This window comes from Aquarana catesbeiana, linkage group LG11 (assembly GCF_042186555.1).
Source record: "Aquarana catesbeiana isolate 2022-GZ linkage group LG11, ASM4218655v1, whole genome shotgun sequence".
NCBI lineage: Eukaryota > Metazoa > Chordata > Amphibia > Anura > Ranidae > Aquarana > Aquarana catesbeiana.
The window spans coordinates 155,255,447-155,277,144 of record NC_133334.1 but is presented as its reverse complement, the minus strand read 5'-3'; positions in this window follow the sequence as shown (position 1 = coordinate 155,277,144).

Here is a 21,698-nt window from a genome sequence, read left to right as displayed (position 1 = left end):
CCTGTGCCAAATACAGCGTGACCTGTGCCCCATACAGCGTGACCTGTGCCCCATACAGCCTGGTCTGCCTGTGCCCCATACAGCCCCACCTGTGCAGAGGAAGAGGCAAGCCACCTGGATCAGCAGAGAGCGGGATTGCTCGCTGTAATAGATTTCATTTGAATTTCCTGTCTTCCCGGGGCTCATCGTCACATAGCCCCACCTCTTGGCCTGACGCCTTTGATGATGTCACATGTCCCACATTGGATCGGCATTCTGTCTATCAAAGGCACCGGGCCAAAAGGTGGAGCTATGTGACATGAGCCCCGGGAACACTGGAAGTTCTAATGAAAGCTCTTACATTGGGCAATTCAGCTCTCTGCTGATACGGACAGCTCGCCTCTTCCTTTCCTCTCTTTTCCCCTGGCTGGGAGACTGTGCCAGCGGTGCTCTTATCCTCACTGGGCCCCACTCGGCTGCGGGCCCCATAGCGCCCGCATGGGTTGCTATGGTGGTAGTTACGCCCCTGGATGCAAGATACTTAGCCTGAAAAAGGGGGAAAAGGAAAAATAGGAAAAATTTTCTTCGATCTTTTAAAGTATGGCTGTTTCTCATATCCCTAGGTAACCCTTGCGGTTTTTTTCCTCCTGATGAGTGGCTATAAGGTCCTGAAAAGCGTAGAGATTACAACTACCATAGGTGTACCTAACCAACAAACATGTATGGACGTTCCATCTTTATCTGCGTTTTTCCTTTGTTATCCTTCTTAATGGACACCTCTGTGTGTCACATACCCTATATCATTGTACCTTTTTAGATATTTAACTTATCATGTATTTGCAAACAAGTCCATGTTTGGAATGTTTACTTTTGATGAAATACAAAGTTCTTATTAGCTATGTGCAATGATATTATTTAAATATGTGATTATTTTCAATCTATTAAAATTAGTTTTGTGTTTAATTCTTGTATCTGCTCCCTTGAGCCTCATTTAAAGTCCCGCCCTTTGTTCTCCCTTTTTTGTTTTTTCTTTATATATATTGAACCGGGATGGAGGAGGGGATTTGAACGCCCCCTTTAACCTCATTTAAAGTCCCAACTTATTTTTCTGTATTTAACTCTTTACTCACACAACTTAAGGAATGGCTCCTACCTTCTCCTACCACAATCTGGGGAACAATAGAAGCGTCCTATATACCAGGTCATTCCCTTTACCCCTGGCTTACCAGTACAGTACTGGGAACTAGAATACTTACACATATTCCTCCTACCATCGATTAAAGCTTGGAAAATACTAATCCAATCAGCCCAATCCCACCCTCATTCCACTACCCTAAAAATCCCTATCTCGGCGCTGCACCACATCATGGACTCAATATCTTTAAAACATGGCAATCAAGAGAGTTGAACTATATTAATGACCTCTTTAACACAGACAACATCAAACCCTTTCCTACAATTCAACATGAATTTCATCTCCTAAACTTGGATCTTTACAAATACACTCGTACGAAACACTGCATATCAACATTCCCTCTCTGGCCATACAAAATCCCCTCCTCAGCTTGGACATACTACACCACTAGTACGCTGCACACTAAAGGGATCTCACTCTTTTATAACATTCTGCAACAAAACCGCTCCTTTACTAAAACTGCTCCTTTGCTCAAATGGGAAGATGACTTAAAATGTGCCTACATCGACGTACAATGGACCACAGCCTGTAATACCACATTTAAAGCCACCAGTTGTTCCACCCTATGGGAACTTACTATCAAACTACTACTCAGGTGGTATCTAACCCCTAACAAAATCTCTCGATTCCATCACACCACAACTGCTGTATGCTGGAGAAACTGTGGCCAAAAAAGCGACCTCCTCCATACCTTCTGGGGGTGCCCTAAATTGACAACGTTCTGGACATCCACATTCAGACTCCTATCCCACATTGCTCAACTCCACATCACTCCCTCTACTAGCCTCGCACTTCTATCCCTAGAAATCAAAACGCTTCCTTACCATCTACAACACATAATGACACATATCCTCTTAGCTGCCAAACTTAACATCACCAAACGATGGAAAAACCCGGACCCTCCCACCATACGGGATGTGATAGATTTAACCAACCTACACTACGCCCACGAACAAATCACAGCAATCCACTCTGACAAACTAAAACAATTCACTTACAAGTGTCAACCATGAACTAAATGGAAAACGTTCAACCTATGACACATGTTCATCACCATATTGTATTCCTGTACTTTTACAACGGCTGATATTATCCTGTTCTCCCCCTTTCCTCTTTGTATCCTGTCATTTGAGAAACTCATTAGAGGTTGGAGGGGGGTCTCCTCTACAAGACACAGTGTGTTCCCAATGCAGGGTGCTTGCAGGGAGAGACGACAACCTTCACCTCTCTCTAAACAGGTAATAGAATATGCTTATTGAGCGAAGCATACATGTAATTCTGATTATGACATCTGTATTCGACTGCTGTATCCCTTTACTTCATTTTGTTATATGACGGATACTGTTTCCTATGTTATTTTTCTGAAAAGACAATCAATTAAAAACTATTGAACTAAAAAATTTAAAACCCTGGGGATGCGAGTATCCATTTTAAAAAATCGAGTATACCTCCCCCCTACACAAAGGTGGGAGAAATGATCACCACCGCGGCAGTGGCGGCTGGTGAAGTTTTAGGATGGGGGGGCGCCAGACCCCGCCCTTCCTTTTTGACCCCTCCCACTTGGTGAAAATGGGCGTGGTTTCAGCAAAATAGTGGGCGTGGCTCTAAGGTGGTGTGGTTAGCGTCTGAGATGAACGAGGGATGGAGGGAGAGGGAGAGAGGGACAGCAGGCCTAGATCCTACACAACAATAGAAATGTGTATTCTACAAAGTTTAACAATCAGCAGATAAAGATACTCCAAACACCTGGTGTTAGCGCTTCAGTCATCCCGGCACCATGGTTGTTATGGTGTCAGGATGATTGAAGCGCATTATTACTATTATTACATTGTAATATAAAATGAAATCATTCAACTCACCATAATGCAGAATCAGTGGGAGCCCCGAGTGTGTCACTAGCCACGTCGCCTGCCACCAGATGCCATCAGGTGTCCCCAGCAGTCCGTCCTTACATGCAGCCTGTGTCACATCAAATGCAGCCTCTGTCCCCCCAAATGCAGCCTCTGTCTCCCCAAATGCAGCCTCTGTCTCCCCAAATGCAGCCTCTGTCCCCCCTAAATGCAGCCTCTGCCCCCCCAAATGCAGCCTGCCTGTGTCCCATTACATGCAGCATGCCTGTGTCCCATTAAATGCAGCCTCTGTTCCCATTAAATGCAGCCTCTGTTCCCATTAAATGCAGGCTCTGTCCCCCCCAAATGCAGCCTCTGCCCCCCCCCAAAATGCAGCCTCTGTCCCCCCCAAATGCAGCCTCTGTCCCCCCCCAAAATGCAGCCTCTGCCCCCCCCCAAAATGCAGCCTCTGTCCCCCCAAATACAGCCTCTGTCCCCCCCAAATACAGCCTCTGTCCCCCCCAAATACAGCCTCTGTCCCCTTACATCAGAGTTGCCATCAGTGTTCCCCCCACAGCAGGTGTCCCCCATCAGAGCCCCCAACAGCAGGTGTCCCCCATCAGAGCCCCCAACAGCAGGTGTCCCCTTTAGAGCCCCCCACAGCAGGTGTCCCCCACAGCAGGGTGTCTCCATCAGAGTCCCCCCACAGCAGGTGTCCCCATCAGAGTCCCCCCACAGCAGGTGTCCCCATCAAAGTCCCCCCACAGCAGGTGTCCCCCATCAGAGTCTCCCACCAGAGCCCCCCACAGCAGGTGTCCCCTATCAAAGCCCCCCACAGCAGGTGTCCCCCATCAGAGCCCCCCACAGCAGGTGTCCCCCATCAGAGCCCCCTACAGCAGGTGTCCCCCATCAGAGCCCCCCACAGCAGGTGTCCCCCATCAGAGTCCCCCCACAGCAGGTGTCCCCCATCAGAACCCCCCACAGCATGTGTCCCCATCAGAGCCCCCCCACAGCAGGTGTCCCCATCAGAGCTCCCCAACAGCAGGTGTCCCCCATCAGAACCCCCCACAGCATGTGTCCCCATCAGAGTCCCCTATCAGAGCCCCCCACCAGAGCCCCCCACAGCAGGTGTCCCCATCAGAGTCCCCTATCAGAGCACCCACCAGAGCCCCCCACAGCAGGTGTCCCCTATCAAAGCCCCCCACAGCATGTGTCCCCATCAGAGCCCCCCCACAGCAGGTGTCCCCATCAGAGCTCCCCCACAGCAGGTGTCCCCCATCAGAACCCCCCACAGCATGTGTCCCCCATCATAGCTCCCCCACAGCAGGTGTCCTCATCAGAGTCCCCTATCAGAGCCCCCACCAGAGCCCCCCACAGCAGGTGCTCCCTATCAAAGCCCCCCACAGCAGGTGTCCCCCATCAGAGCCCCCCACAGCAGGTGTCCACCAAAGCAGGTGTCTCAATCAGAGTCCCCCCACAGCAGGTGTCCCCATCAGAGTCCCCCCAAAACAGGAGTCGCCCATCAGAGCCCCTTACAGCAGGTGTCCCCCATCAGTGCCCCCCCACAGCAGGTGTCCCCATCAGAGTCCCCCCAAAACAGGAGTCGCCCATCAGAGCCCCCCATAGCAGGTGTCCCCCATCAGAGCCCCCCCACAGCAGGTGTCCCTATAAGAGCCCCCCCACAGCAGGTGTCCCCATCAGAGTCCCCCCACAGCAGGTGTCCCCATCAGAGTCCCAGCGGTACTCACCTTGGGTCTCCTGCGGTGTCCTCCTCACACATGCAGCAGCATTCTTCCTGTTTCCTCTCTCGGGCGCAATGAGAGAGAATCAGGAAGTGACATCTGACTCAGGGCAGATGTCAATCAAATCTGAAGTGCCGTGTAGCTTCCGCCCGGCGCCTGTAGTATCTATTACTATGGCGGAAGCTACTCGGCGCTCCAGAAAACACCACAAGGCGGGCTAAACGCCCGCAAATGCAGCGCCACGTCTGCAATCTCGTAATTGCATAGACGTGGCACTTCCTATAAGTGCACTGTGTCCGGCGTCGCACTGTGTCCAGCGTCCGAACACAGTGCACTTAAGGACCTTTTTTTTCCTTTTTTTTTTTAAAGGGCCGGTAATAAAATTTTTTTTTTTTGACTTTTTTTTTTTTTTTTGCTGCCTGGAGGGGGGGGGGGGGGGCGCCCGGGCGCCCCCCTATGGACGTGCCGCCACTGCACCGCGGACAGGACAATCTACCCTTTCAACAATCTGGACTTTAAGAGATTGTACGTTTTGGTGATGGGATTGATTAAAAAGCCAGTCCTACTCAGATTCCTAGCATATAAACAGGCTTATCTAACATTTTTTATCACTTTGGTTGTTTTTAACTGCTTCAGCCCCGGAAGATTCTACCCCCTTCCTGACCAGAGCACTTTTTGCGATTCAGCACTGCGTCACTTTAACTGACAATTGCGCGGTCATGCGACGTTGCACCCAAACAAAATTGATGTCCTTTTTTCCCCACAAATAGAGCTTTCTTTTGGTGGTATTTGATCGCCTCTCTATTTTTTGCGCTATAAACAAAAAAAGAGCATCAATTTTGAAAAAAAGCGCAATATTTTTTACTTTTTGCTATAATAAATATCCCCCAAAAATATATAAAAAAACTATTTTTTTCCTCAGTTTAGGCCGATATGTATTCTTCTACATATTTTTGTTAAAAAAATCACAATAAGCATATAATGATTGGTTTGCGCAAAAGTTATAGCGTTTACAAAATAGGGGATAGATTTATAGCATTTTTATTATTATTTTTTTTTTTACTAGTAATGGCGGCGATCTGCGATTTTTATCAACATTATGGCGGACAAGTCGGACAATTTTGACACATTTTAGGGACCATTGGCATTAATACAGCGATCAGTGCGATTAAAAATGCATTGATTACTGTAAAAATGTCACTGGCAGTGAAGGGGTTAACACTAGGGGGCAGTGAAAGAGTTAAAGTGGATGTAAACCCGAATTTTTTTTTTTTTTTTTTGCTATCATACTGTAGAGTATAAGATTTCCTATCATTTGAGCCCAGCCTTGCCACACAGAGTTAATCCATCTCTGAGCATTCCCCTTTTATTGTTCAGTGAGAGAAATCTTGACAAACTGACAAAAACTTTGTCAAATACTCCCCCTTGCTGTGAGTGACAGCCTAAGACACATGCATGATTATTTAATTCCCTCCCCCACTCCTTTCTTCAGCAGCTCTGCAAGGATTGGCTGTTCCACACCTCAGCATGATTTGGCATGCTGAAGTCATGTGGTTACTTTCCTGTCTTTTCACTGGATGTTAGAGATCATAGCAGAAGTTCAGTTAGAAATACACAGGAGAAAATGCATATTGACAAGGGGCGTGTAGAGGTGGGCGGGGAGTCTACTGATATCACGACTCCACCCACCGAGCTCCAGACAACAGACCCACCCACAGAATCTGCAGTTTTTTGGGTCTCATAACAGACAGAGGGGAGACATTTGACAGGTAAAGATAAATGCAGGAGGCATTTATATCCTTATAGATAACCACTATGGCAGTAGTTTAGAAAGGATGACATTGGGTTTACATCCACTTTAACTGTGTCCTAGTGTGTGTTCTAACTGAAAGGGGATGGGGACTGTGCAAGGAAGATAACAGATCGCTGTTCATACTCTGTATGAACAGACAATCTGTCACTTCTCCCCTCAGAGAACCGGAAACTTGTATTTGTAACACACAGTTCCAGGTTTTCCGTGTCTCAGCGGCAATCATGGGAGCCCGGCGGTGATCGAGACTGCCAGGCACTCGCATCGGCTTGGGGGGCGAGTGGGGGACACAAGCACACGCCCCCTAGTGGCTACAGGGCAAAGCAACGTTACATAATGTTGTTTTGCCCAGCCCTGCCATTCTGCCGCAGTACAACTGCCGTGGCTGGTCGGCAAGTGATTAATACCAATACAGTTTTATTGAAAAAATTTCACATGAAGAAAAGAAGCAAATTGAACAGTAACATGAAGTGTGCAATCACAAAAAATGTGACATAATAAATCTGCAGCAAGTAGGTACAAATTACTCAAGAACGACAATGCCTCCTTGTGGTGAGGGCATAGGATCAGGGGTTTGGGAAGGATGTTCCAAGTACGCAGTAGATGCAAGCCTTCTTGGAGAGAGGATATGGTGTGTTTGGAGCTGTTGTGCATGATCAGGAATTTTGCAGAATTAGCCAATTGGTCCTGGATCCTATGGTTTCACAAGGCTTTTGTAATGGTGTTCAAAAGTTTGTGGCGTTGAAGAGTGTGTTGTGGTAAGTCTGCGAATAGTTGGAGGTAGCATACAGGTCTGGGAGCATCCCCAAGATTCTTGCCTTTTGCAACAATTGGTTTTTGACATAATAAAAGTGGATGACCTCTCTAGCAATGGAGTTGGGTAGGTGCTGTGGTTTAGGGAGCCTGTGGATTTGGTTAATGATCAGCTCCATGTTTTTAAGGTTTTAGGTTTTAATCAATTTGCAGGCATAGGCAGAGAGCTCTAGAGCCTGCATATCTTCAGGGATTTCCCAGATTTTAATATTGTTACGATGGGACCTATCTTCCAGGTCCACCGGTTTATCTTTGACCCACGCATGATCCTCATTATGCTCTTCATGTGCATCTATGAGCTCATTTACAGTGGATACAAAGTCCCCTATTTTTGTTTCACCCTGGCCCCTAATGTAATAACTTCCTGATTGAACATTTGCATGAGGGTGAGCATGTCTGATTGCAGGAAGCTCCGCAGAGACATTAACATGTCCTTAAGGATGGTATCTATCAGCGGTTGAATATTTGTGGGGAACAGTGCTATGGCATCAGGTTGTGCCTCTAGTGATTCTGGAGAGGAATTAAGATGGCTCACTTCAGAGAGTGTGGTGGTAGAAGTATCCAGCCTCATCCTTGCTTTTGCCTGGCTGCCGATGGTGGGACTGCCTGGAGAAGAAGCAGAGGAATGGGTGTCAGCCTGCTGTGTGTCCATTAATCCCTTGGCAGCAGCTGCTTCTGTGCCTGACAGTGAGTGAGAGAGAGGGACCTTGCTGCTGAAGCCGCTGTCCCGTCGCCATCTTGACTGCGTTGGTCTGCCAGCTAAAAGAAGGAAGGCATGAGCTTTTGCGGGTGCCTGTCTGTCCTACGCTTGGGAGACATGTCACTGCAGCCACAGGAAAGGAGAAGAGATCCAAATGCCGAGAAGAGCTGCTGGGAGCCACTTAGTATGGTCTGGTGTGCGGAGCCGCAGAATCACGCATCCATCTTGGATTCCAGCCACACCTCCCATTTTGGTTGTTTCAGGATAATAATAAAGATTTAATTAATTTTAAATAGGGTTCATTTTGCATCCTAGGTTGAATAATGGATTTATATACATATCTTGTTGAGACATTTTTGATAAGAGTTGGTCACTGTGGATTTTTGTGGATCGTGTGTGTGCTCTTCTTGCACATGAAGCCTAACTGGTTTTAATTTCCGTGAACAGACTTATACACACCTGACACTCATTTTCTGAAATGTACGGTAGCTGATGATACATTTAATCACCCCCCCTCTGCTTGGAGTCTCCATCCCCATGATTAAGCTCTAAGGGGTGGAGCAAAACATTCTAGGGGCATGGCCTAGCTGGAGCCCAGGCTGAAATTGCCACACCCTTTACTACAACAGGTTTGCTTTGATGTGCGACCCATGGGATACATCTCTTGTTACATGATGTCTGGGGTCGAGATAAGCTCCTTCCCCAGGCTAGCACTCATAGCGCTGGGTACAGGACTAGGACCCCTCACAGCCTGAGCGACACACATAACCCTACATTCAGTTCAAAAAATATAGTGGTTCTTAACCTGAGCATATCAGCTTAAAAATAAAGAAGTTATAATTTATCAGTCATACCAAAACCGGCAGGGAAACTGTATTAACAATTTTGACAGCAACATTAGTAGAATAAATGCACAAACATTATGATCTATAATTCACAATGAAATGCACAGTAGTGATATATTAATATAACAATATCAATCCCAAATAACTGAAGACTAATGCCCCGTACACACGGTTGGATTTTCCGACGGAAAATGTGCGATCGGAGCGTGTTGTCGGAAATTCCGACCATGTGTGGGCTCCATCGGACATTTTCCATCGGATTTTCCGACACACAAAGTTTGAGAGCAGGCTAAAAAATTTTCCGACAACAAAATCCGATCGTGTCAATTCCGACTGTGTGTGGCCAATTCTGACGCACAAAGTGCCACGCATGCTCAGAAGAAATTCCGAGACAGAACAGCTCAGTCTGGTAAAATTAGCATGTAAAGAACCGCGCTAACACAAAAACATATAAGCAGCAGCATATAGTGCGATCACACCAAAATCTAGAGTTCTGTAAAAAGCTGCACTAAAATTATTAAAAGTTCATATAAATGACATCAAGGGGATTTCTCCAAGTCCTTATTTCAAAGTGGCTTTAGCCTAGCCAAGGCCTTTTAGCTTGCTGATGCTCCCGGTGTTCCTATGAACGAAAAACCCGGATGACTGGTGGGATGTCTGTGTTCCAGATCTGGAACACAGACATCCCACCAGTCATCCGGGTTTTTCATGTTGAATGGCGACATGAGGATAACCTAAGGGAGCCTGGAGATTTACCCCCCATAGGAACACCGGGAGCGTCAGCAAGCTAAAAGGCCTTGGCTAGGCTAAAGCCACTTGCCCTTTTATGCTTGCCATCTGGTAAGCAGGCTCTACTACTAGGGTGGATTGTCACTACTGCTTAGAAGTGCACGGTGGTGGTGTTTTCACTTTGAAATAAGGACTTGGAGAAATCCCCTTGATGTCATTTATATGAACTTTTAATAATTTTAGCGCAGCTTTTTACAGGACTCTGGTAAAATTAGCGTTCGGAATGGATACAGCACTTTCGTCATGCTGCAATGTTTTAAATTGTTTAATACAGCGCACTCTCTTCTTCTTTATAATGTGAGAAGAATGAAGTAGTTTTGCTGCTCGTATTCACACAGATTAATCACAAACTCCTTTCTTTATTATTTATCGTGATTCCCTCAATATATTTTGTTTTGTCACATCTGACCAAATTTCTGTTTTGTTGTTTTATTTTTGTTTTGTATTTTTTTCAAGGCTGATTTTTTTTTAGTTTTGTTTTTTATTTTTTTCAAGGCTGAATTTTTTTTTATTTAGCGTTTGTATTTTTTTCAAGGCTTTTTTTTGTTTTTGTTTTTTGGGGTTTTACTCCATAATATTTTTGTGTGTTTTGTGTGTCAAGTTACCACAACACCATTGATATCTTGTATTATTTAATCTCAAGGAGATTGTTTGGTGTTGGTGTCCCTTGTTAATTCCACATTGTATTTTTGAAATGTCCCTGCCTCCTCACAAACAAACTGTCCTTTTTGAAGGAAAACACACATAGGCAATTATAATTAAAACAAAAATTCCTTTATTAAGGGCTCAGAACCAAAGAGGGAGGCAACGCTGGAGAAACAGCAGAAATTGGTGAAGCCTTTGGCCCCCAGGGCACACATCAATGATTTGACTGCAAAATTGGTGGCCTGAGGAGTCCATATCTAAGGGAGTGCAGTCTGGTCCAGAAGTCCAAGAGATCATGAAAGCAGCAGATGACATGTATGTCCCCTGGCTGTGGTCATTCAAGAGACTGCATCTTTTGCCAGACCAGACTGAACCCAGGGCCATCACTCTGTGGTCTTCTTTCCACACTTCCTTCCACCCTGTGGCTGTGGTGGTGTAGTTGTGGCAGGAGGAGGAGGAGGATGGTCCAACTCAATCACGTGGGTATTGAGTATGATTTCGCCACTCACCCCCTTAGTTTATAAAGAAGCTTCTCACACAGCTGGTGTTGACCCTCCTGCATGTCCTTCAGTTTAGTGGCAGCCATGCAGGCAAAGGCCTCTTCAGGAGTGGGGGTGGCTCTGAGGGATGCAGAAGCCTCCTGAATGAGCCTGAGCGCTGAATCCTGCACGTGACTCCCCTTCCTGGGTCTTTTGTTTGGAAGGCGGAGGGGAGGAACCTACGATTCGGTCAGGCTCCTACTGGGCCCAGGCTTCTCCTGGCTGCCACTTAGCCCCGCCTCCTCCTGGCTGCCACTAACCCCTGCCTCCTCCTGGCTGCCACATTCCACAGCCTCCTCCTGTGTGCCACATTCCAGAGCCTCGTCCTGGCTGAGGTCTTCCTGTGTATGAAAAAGGGACATAGTTTTAGTTTTTTATTCATCAATCACACACAATTTTCATCTCATGACTGTTGCAAATTGAATGTTAACAAATATAACAGACTATCCTTCTGAGCCCAGCATTTTTCATTCTTGTCCCAATTATTTTTGCCCACTACTGTCTATTGATATAACTGTAAAAATAAAGATAAAAAAAAACTGTATTAAATCAGCAATTAGTGATCACTAATAACATCTAGTAAACATCATTTATTTATTGACTAGAAATCTGTAGAACAATGCTATACCTGACTTCATCTGGGCTCCTCCACTTCTTCCTGGCTGGAAGTCCCAGGTTGGACATCGGAAGCCTCAGCTGGGGTGGAAGATAGGGTGGAAGGAAGAGTGGAAGGAAGGGTTGAGAGGGATTCCCTGACTTCAGTCTGGTCTGACAGAAAACAAAGTCTGTCATAGTACCACAGCCTGGGGACATAAATGTCATCTGCTGCAGCTCCGGATCTCTGGGAATCCGTGACCTTCTTGCGCTCCCTTAGATAAGTGCTCCTCAGGCCACCAATTTTGGCTTTTAAATAGGGGATGTTTGCCGTGGGGACCACAGGCTTCACCAACTCCAGCAGTTTCTCCAGCTCTGTCTGCCTCTTTTGTTTATGATTATAATGTGGATGTTTCACCTGCCACAGACAGGGCAGCTCCCTGTACTTGTCTATGAACAGGGGGAGGAAGTTGTGGTCATTGAAGCCATCCATTTTATCTGCAAGACACAACAGAAGACAAACCCAAATGTCAAGCAAAACTCTCCTAATCTTGTTACAATATAGGCCTCAATCTAGAAGCAGTATAGGCCCAAGTTTTGCTCTTACCTTCGTTACCACGATCGGCGCCTCCGATACTCCTTCCTCCGCTCACAGATCGTACATACTACGCATGCGTGTTACGCTTTATATACACTGCAAATGCGTGTAACTCCGCCCGCCCCTGACCTTCTTTCTAGTCTATTCCCACCCCTTCTCATTCAGCGCAGTGGGGGAAGAGCACATGGCGGAGACACAACAGGTGCGTGCTAATTACAGCAACGGGGAGGAGGGGGAGGAAGGCCCGGAGCCTGAAATGTCACGATCCAGAAGGAGAAGATTTAAGGCTTCGAATATGTCCTTTGGGGAGATGTTGGAGATGGTGGACATCCTGAAGAGGGCCGACTATAACGGGAAGTATGGACCTTACCCCAACCCCAATGTCAGAAAGGCCAAGATCATGGCGAAAGTGGTCAAGAGTCTGCACCGGAATTTCGGGGTACGACGATCGAAATATCAGCTCAGGAAGCGGTGGTCAGACCTGAAATTAAGAGAGCCTGAGCAGTACCGAAACATCTGGAGAGTGCTGCAAAAAAGTAAGTAGTTGTCCTGTGTTCCTATTCTTTATGTTTATTACGTTCGTGCTGCTCCATGTGCTTTTCTTAACTGTTATCCAGTTTCAAAAGGCAACTTTCATGTTCATAGGCACATTATTTGTTCGTATAAAACATTGTTCGTTTAGCCTAGAAAACACCATTGTTTTGCCCATATGCATTTTTAGGGCCTACTTGTCTGAAACTAATTTGGTTTTGTAGATGGGTTTGTTACAAGAATGAAATGCAAACTAGATTCTGTGTAAGGAGAGGACACTCAGCAGCAGTTTTCACATCTGGACACTGGAGCACTAGTGTGGGACACAAGAACACCCTTTTTATTAGGGGGCCCACACAGGTGCTCCAGTGTATACTATAGGGGTGTCTCCATCTGTTAAGCTTGTACAAAACAGGTAAAGTATTGAAGCTTGACAAAGGACAATAAAAATTCTACATCTTGGAACTCTTCCAAAATAGACAATTGTACCCCACTTCCAAGCAATGTTTCATATTTATAGTTCTGCCATCAAATATCTGTGTGCAAAGTATACCTATTTTTTTTTACATAGGGGAGAAAAGATTCAGAGGACACCCCTCATCCGAGGAGACCATAGACCCCCCACCTCTGGAAGAAGGGGAAATCCACCCAAGCCAAGCAGAGCAGGAGGAGGAAGACGTGATGGAAATTAGCACCACAACAGGTGAGTGTCTGCAACCACAGGCTCAGGTAAGAGATGGATGTCGGCATAGTTATAATACATGGAGTTTTTTGGTTTCTATCTTTTTTAGGTGATCGTGATTTTGTGGCTCCAGATCCTTTCACCTCGGAAAGTGCACAGATCCTGATCGGGGAGATCATGGGGTGTAATAGGGACTTGGAAAACATCCAGAAAAACATCAATGATGTTCAACAAAAAATGAAGAACATCATTGATGTTTTAGGGAGAGTTTAAAACCACTCCAAATTCTTTTGGTTTTTTGTGTGCTAAAAATTTTTGACATTTTTTGACAAATTTGAGAAAAGCCAAATTTTGAAGATGCACACAGTGTGTCAACATGTGCTATCTGCCATCACGGGAGATCAATGTAGGCATTTTGGGGGTGCAACCCCTTCCTCAATAATAAAGTAGCTGTGAGGAAGGGGTTGCACCCCCAAAACATGTCCCTTGATCCCCCGTGATGGCAGGTAGCACATGTTGTCGTAAATTTGTGTGCATCTTCAAAATTTGGCTTTTCCTGGGGTGACTTCACCCCATCTGAACGCAATATCAAGCACAGTTTGTAAATACTCATGTCTGATATTGCCTTCAAGTTCTACCAAATGTGAACTTTGTAAGTTCAAGATTTGTGTCTTTCTTGTTGGTTTTAAACATGCCTGTTTTATCTTCAATGGACATTTCTACTTTTTATAATGTGACCCCAAAAATTGTTATACAACAAACATGTTGGTTTGTTTTAAAAAACCTTTTCGAAATGCACATGTGATTGTGCTGGTATTAAAAAGATTGTTAATCAAGAATGTGTGGATTATTGTTTCAACGCTCCAACACTTTTGTGGTGCTCTAATTGGTGTTTTCTGTGACAATGGGTGTTATTTCCTAAGGGCAAATCCACTTTGCACTACAAGTGCAGTTTCAAGTGCACTTGTAGTGCAAAGTGTCTTTGCCTTTAGTAAATCACACCCAACAGTGCTTTGTAAGGTTACACAATCATGTCATTTTCAGGACTCATCACATTTCTGTCAGGGTCAGCTAAAACAAACACAAGCAGTAAATGTCACCATAGATTTCAGTAGTTATTTTTTTTTTTATTTGAAAAAGGTTTGAGACATTGTCTGGCATATTGATAGCCCCCCTACCCGCAAAGAGTTCAAGGTATCTTAGCCGGACATCATGGGCACTCAGGGGTGGCAAGCCAGGACGGCCACTTTCAAGCGCCATCAGGGTTGTTTCATTTTGAATTCCAGCCTCAGGACCAACTGAACCAGCATAGTGGGCAGAATGTTGCTGTAAAAAGTTGTGTAGAACACAGCACGCCAGGATTATATGATTCAGTTTATACTCCGCCATATGTATGGGTGTAAGAAATAGGCGGGAACCTGCTGGCCATGATTCCAAACGTTTTCTCCACCGGTAATTAAAAACCCTCTGGTCCGGGGTGAGGGTCCTCATCGGGGATGGCCGCATAAGATGGTCCCCCAGCGCAAACGCTTCATCCGCAACGAAGACGAATGGGAGTCCTTCCACATTGTCTTCTGGAGGTGGCACGTCCAAGCTGCCATTCTCGAGACGCCTGTAGAACTCCGTCTGGGTGATGACTCCACCATCGGACATCCGTCCATTCTTCCCCATGTCCACATACAGGAACTCATAAGTAGCCAACACCACCGCCAACATCACAATACTATTGAACCCCTTATAATTATAATAGTACGATCCCGAGTTGGGTGGTGGGACAATGTGGATGTGTTTCCCATCAATTGCCCCTCCGCAGTTAGGAAAGTCTCACCGCTGGGCAAAGTGGGATGCCACAGTCTGCCATTCCTGTGGCGTGGAAGGAAACTGTGGAGTCAAGCAAAAAAAAAATTTAGTCATTTTGCACATAAACAGGGAAAGCTGATTAGACACAAACATTCTTGGCCAACATCAAGATAACATTTATTTGAGGGAGTTTTTAAATACCAAAGTACACCTATCAGATTTCCCCCCCCCATGGGCCATTTCTAACATTATAGGGGGGGGGGGACTCTTGGACAGGTAACCCTCTCCACTTCATTGAGAGATGAATGCCTAAATAATGGGTATTACTTTGAACAGCCCCTCCTTAATTACACTATTGGCAGCCCACTGGACAGGTAAGAAGTGTCATAATAAAAAGATATAAATACACACTGTACACATTTGAGCACATTTGGACATTCGGCTATTACCTATCAAGATAATAATAGTATACATAAACTTGAAACAGTACCATTTGAAAGTAATCAGGCAGGCCTTTGCACTACATGCTTTGGAGAATTCATCCATAAATCTGACCACATAAGAGGTGCGTATAGTGTGTATGGGTTTGGCAAAGTCAGTAGATAGATGATTGAGGATAGAGAATTGTTATCAGCTGACTTAGCAGTTGGGGGGAGGGAGGGTTAAAAATGATTTGGGGACCCCCCCAAAAAAGCCTCTGGCACTCTGCCTGAATTTAGAGCACAAATCACATTTAAAAACATTTTAGGGGGTGTTTGGGGTAAAGCACTACTATGGAGCTGCTAAAATACATTGTTAAGTGAATACATGAGGTGAATATAGGGCCAGGAGAGCATGCTGGGGAGGTAAGTGTAGGCAAATATGTATGAAGGACAACAAAAATAATTACATAAAAATCCAGCATGCATGAGGACAAAGGGGACATTCACAGCATATTACAATCATGGTAATTAGGGAATGAGGAAAGAAATACAATACATTAGCAAACATTCCATACAATAACATGTGATATTGAAAGATAAAAATCTTACCTTAATATACTCCTTCTGCAGGACCTGGATGATGGCAGAACAGGTCTCTGGGATAATGATCCCCAGAGCCTGGGGGGGAGATGCCTGTCGAGAACTTCAAGTCCTGCAGGCTTCTCCCTGTCGCCAAGTACCGCAGGGTGGCGACGAGCCTCTGCTCTGGAGTGATGGCTTGCCTCATGCAGGTATCCTGCCTGCTAATATAAAGGGTCAGCAAAGCCAATAAATGGTGAAATACGGGGTCCGTCATCCGGAGAAAGTTCCTGAAATCATCAGGATTATTTTCACGGATCTCACGGAGCAAAGGCATATGACAGAACTGGTCATGCTGAAGCAACCAATTCTTGGTCCATGAACTCCTCCCCACCCTGTTCATGGACTGGACTTGTGTCAAGGTAAGGACCCAAACACCAAGCCCCCGCACAGCACGAACTCTACGAGGAGTACGTATACACAACATGGCTAGAAAACGATCGGCTGCTCAGAACGAAGTAACAGAACGCACTGAAGAACAGCAAGGCCTGTGAAGAGCGACCTGAAAAACAGTAACAAGCGGACAAGATCGCACTGAATAGTACAATACGAACTGACTGCACGCACTGAAGAGCAGATACAAACCCACAAGCACAAACTGAACAGCAGAAAATGATCTGAAAACCACGAGTCTGAAAAAGCGCGAATCATCTCTCACCAAACTTTTACTAACACGAGATTAGCAAAAGGAGCCCAAAGGGTGCCGCGCTTGGTTCTGAACTGGCCTTTTCTAGTCTCGTCATACGTGGTGTACTTTACCGGGTTCTTGGCGATCGGAAATTCCGACAACTTTGTGCGACCGTGTGTACGCAAAACAACTTTGAGCCAACATCCGTCAGAAAAAATCCATGGATTTTGTTGTCGGAATGTCCGATCAATGTCCGATCGTGTGTACGGGGCATTACAGTACATTTGGCTGGAATTAAATAAAGTTTTAAAGGTTATACCAGCTATTACTAAATCAGATAGAGCTCCTGTGTATCTAAGAACAATCTCTCTTCCCAAATGACCTTTTTAACTGATAATTTATACAAGAAAAAAAATAATCACTATATATATATATATATATATATATATATATATATATATATATAAAACAGAAAAATACATAGACAAAAAGTCAACTTTGAGTTATACTTTATAAACTAAGTTCAGCATTTTCAACTAGTAATAATATACAACTAGAGGACTATAATTTATTTAACTTGGGCCTTAATGTCTTTAGAAAGATGTGTTTGGGTAATTATGAATAGCGATTATACAACCCGGGCACAGGAACAAAAAAGCTTAAAATATCAACAAATGAAAACAGTCTGCAGACTAATTGCAAAAATCATTACTGTTGAAAGTAAGTGGATGACATTGCTAATGCATATTATGCTTGAAAAACACATTCTGGATTATTTCCTGGAGATATATATGCTTGAATAGGTCACTGAAATTCCCAGAAAATAAACACTAAATCCTGGCAGCAGATTCAATTTGGGACTGCTGAAGAGTTACAAATATATTTGTTAAAAAAAAAAAATAAAGATATAAATACAGTAAAAAAAACAAAGCATCAGAAAGAGACTGGGTGCAGAAATTTAATATTTTTCGTTTACATTTCTTTCATGACTTATCAAGAACTGATTATGTTTTATTCAAAATGACATTGCAAGCAAACAGGTTTAAATCCAAATAGAGAAAACATATACTTGCATTCACTGTCTATTATTTATACTCATATTCATATGTATTGACATGTTACTGCTGTGACTAGGCAATAATATGCTGAATATTCTGTATGTGTCATGACATAATTTTTTATATCATTATCTATGCTTATATCATTATCTACGTTATTTTATTTTTCCTATGGTTTTGTATCATACTAGCTGGTGTTGGTCAATTCTGTGTACAGACCTTACTATACAACTGTAAAGGAGTGCTCATTTACTCATCATACTCAGATGCAGGCCCCTTTAACTCAATTTTCCACAATTCCCTGGGTTCTGGACACACCCAGGGAACATAAATTCCCCATTCTCCATTGTCAGAACCTGAATGTGTACAGCTGAGCTTGAGCTTAATAGCATGCAGCTTCTCCAGAAGACCCAGTAAATGTGCGGAAGCTCTCCCCTATTGTATCAGGATGCTAACAGTTGAGCATCAGCACACAAACAAGGGACTCCACCCATATGCTTTCTCAGATGTTAATATGCTTACAATATAATTTCCATACACCTTTGCTCATAAATGTTAAGAAAGCATCTAAAAGGCTAAAAATTACCTATTATATGAGTGGTAATAGAGCTGGTAAAGTTCTAGCTCAGTGTCTGAGGGGACGAAATCATAAAGCTAAGATCCCCTTTATAATCTCTCTGGCTACTAAGGATATAAATATCACCCACAAGATATAGCGGACTTATTTAGCCACTATTACAGTAAACTATACAACCTTAATACAGATCCCAATACTTTCCAATCTACACTTGAATTGATTAGCGATTTTTTACAAAAACGAAAGCTCCCCCAATTAATGCAAGACAATTTACAATTTTTAAATTCACCATTTACAGCTCCTGAAAATAACAGTTATTTAGAAATAAATAGATATGTTATAGACTCCTTACCTAATAACAAATCTCCAGGCCCAGATGGATTTACTGGAGAATACTTTAAAGCATTTAAACACCTCCTAACCCCACATTTAGAACACATTTACAATGCAGAGGCTTCCTCTTCCCCCCTGAGATGTTTAAAGTGTTAATTATAATTTTGCCCAAGCGACAGAAGGATCCAGTTACACTCCAACATTTTTGGCTCATCACTTCTTAATAATGATTTAAAACTCTATGCTAAATAAATTCTCCGACTGGTGGGTATCTTACCTTTCTATATTCATCCAGCTCAATCTAGGTTTACGAAGGGTCGTCAGACAGTAGATGATGTAAAGGAAACACATTATCTTTCTCTGACTTTAGATGCAGAGAAGGCATTTGACAGAATCCATTGAAATCATTTGGCCCAAGTTTTTTCCGCCTTTGGGTTTGCTGGTCTGATTTACTCAGCCATTATGGCTTTATACACCAAACTCCCTGCACAAGTGTAAACATCTAGTGTGCTCCCCACTCCCTTTTTTATATCTTTTTTTTTTTTCCAAAGTATGTTATTGATGAGTATGAAGTCTGAACAGCAATCATTCATTAAGCATTAAACATTGTAAATGACAAAGTCATAAGATCAACAATAACAGAATATCCTAGTATTGATAATCACTTCCATATTAGGTTAATTGTACAAGGGTTATCTACCCAACTTATTTCATTAATCGGGCTTTAATCTTCCGATAACTGACTCTCTAAAGGAAATGTAGTCTGTTTGCAAGGAAAGTGTCGATATACGAGTCTTGAAGAGTGAGAATCAAGTAATACCTCTATCGGAGGAGATTTATATTTCTCACTGGGTCTCTCTGTGGTTCTGGTTAGTGAGCGCTTTGAGTACCTTCGTGTTTGCCTAGCATTCGTTCTGCTAGTTGGGTATTTAATAAGTATGTGAAGTGGGAACACTGTTTGCCTACGTGGGTATCTATATGAAGGGCGTAGGGAATGGAGGAGGAGAGGAGGGGAGGGACAGTGGGGAGGTGGGGGAGCTTGGGGGGGAAAGGAAGGGAGAAAGGATGGGGGGGAAAGGGGGGGAGAATGGGGGGTCTCTGACTTCCCTTGGTAGATGGTATTTGGCTGTAATGTTTCAAAGGGATTTTGTGTTACTCATGGGGATAAAACCCAAATGCAGGAAGGAGGAACCAATGGTGAGAAATTTGGGTTTTATGTCAGTTGGGTCATCAGATTTAGATCTACTTTAGGTGGGCGGGTTTAGCGTGTCCTTATATTCAGGTAAAGTTTGGTAATGTATCCAACAGGCCCACTTATGACTAAATTTTGTCGGCGTGTCCCGTGAAATATGTATGAGCTGTTCCATTTCTGCTACTCTGTTTATTCTGGCGAACCATTCTTTGAGGGTGGGTATTTGTTTTGAATTCCAATGTATGGGGATACATTGTTTTGCTGCATTAATCATGTGCATCATTAGCGATTTGTGATAGGTAGTGTGTGACAAAAATGAGAGGTGAAGAAGAAATTGGGCAGGTGTGAAGTCTAGTCTGTAAGTGGTAACTTGCATGATTATGCGGTGGACCTCTGACCAAAAGGTTTACAGTGGGGTGCAAGACCTCCAAATGTGAAGAAGGGTACCTCTTTCTTGATGACATCTCCAGCACGTTTCAGGGATGGCAGCTTTAAATTTATGTAACAATACTGGGGTATGGTACCATCTAGCCTGAATTTTGAACCCATTTTCCTGGGTGGTGACATTGAATGAACCCTTATGTATGTTCAGAAATATTTGTTCCCATCTGTCTTCCGTGATTTGGATAGATAAGTCTGCCTCCCATTTTCTGCAGGACCGACTTTCATTTGCTTTAAGATCAGCGAAGAGAAGGTTGTGTATGTAGGAGATAAGATGTGATTGAGGTGTTGTCCTGGTACATAGTGATTCAAAAGGATTGAGCGGTCTGGAGCATTGACCGCTTTTGTCTAGGATTTTGAGGTAATGGGCTATCATTATGTATTCCCACGGAGGGATAGGTGTCTTTTCTAAGCGGGCGGCAATTTGAGCTGCCCTGAGTAAGTTGCCTTGGTGATAAAATTGGTGGATTCTGATTTGTTCCTGCGGCCAATTGTCCGACAGGTATTGGTGGTGCATTCCTGGAGGGAAGTCGGGGTTTAGCTTTATTGGAGTCAATGGACTGGGGGTGGAGGATATGGACAATTTCTTACATGCTTGATGAAAGCATTGTATGGTGGGTCCTATCGTTGGGTGTGAGCGAATTTCTGGGGGGAGACGGTTTGGGGAATCCAAGGGAGTGAACTCAGGGTTAATTTCGTGAAGGAGGCTTCTAACGAGACCCAGTCTTTCTGTTGGGTATGGACATTCCAGTCCACTATCCTTGCCAGATGAGTGGCTGTGTGGTAATGAAGAATGTTTGGAAGGCCTATGCCTCCTAGATTTTTCAAGCGGGTGAGTTGGTTGTGACCGATCCTATGTCTGTGTTTTCCCCATGGGAAGCTGGAACATATCTGTCTGTAGGTTTTGAAGAAGGAAGGAGGGATCTGTATCGGGAGTGTCTGTAAGAGATATAGAATCCTTGGCAGAGCGTTCATCTTAAGTATGGCCGCTCTACCAAACCATGAGAAAGTCGGTTTGTTCCAGAATTTGAGATCCGAAGTTAGTTTATTTAGGAGGGGGAGGACATTTTTGGTGTATAAATCTGAGATTTTGGAGGCGATTTGAGTTCCTAGGTATGTGATCGAATCATGTTTCCAGTGAAAAGGGAAATTTTCCTTGCATTGGTCTACTTGACTTTGGGGTAATGATATATTTAGGGCGAAAGATTTAGTGAAGTTGATCTTTAAGTTGGATAGGGTCTGGAAGTGCTTGAATTTGGATAATAGTATTGGTAAAGTGGTTAGTTTTTGTGTGAGGAACAACAATATATCATCTGC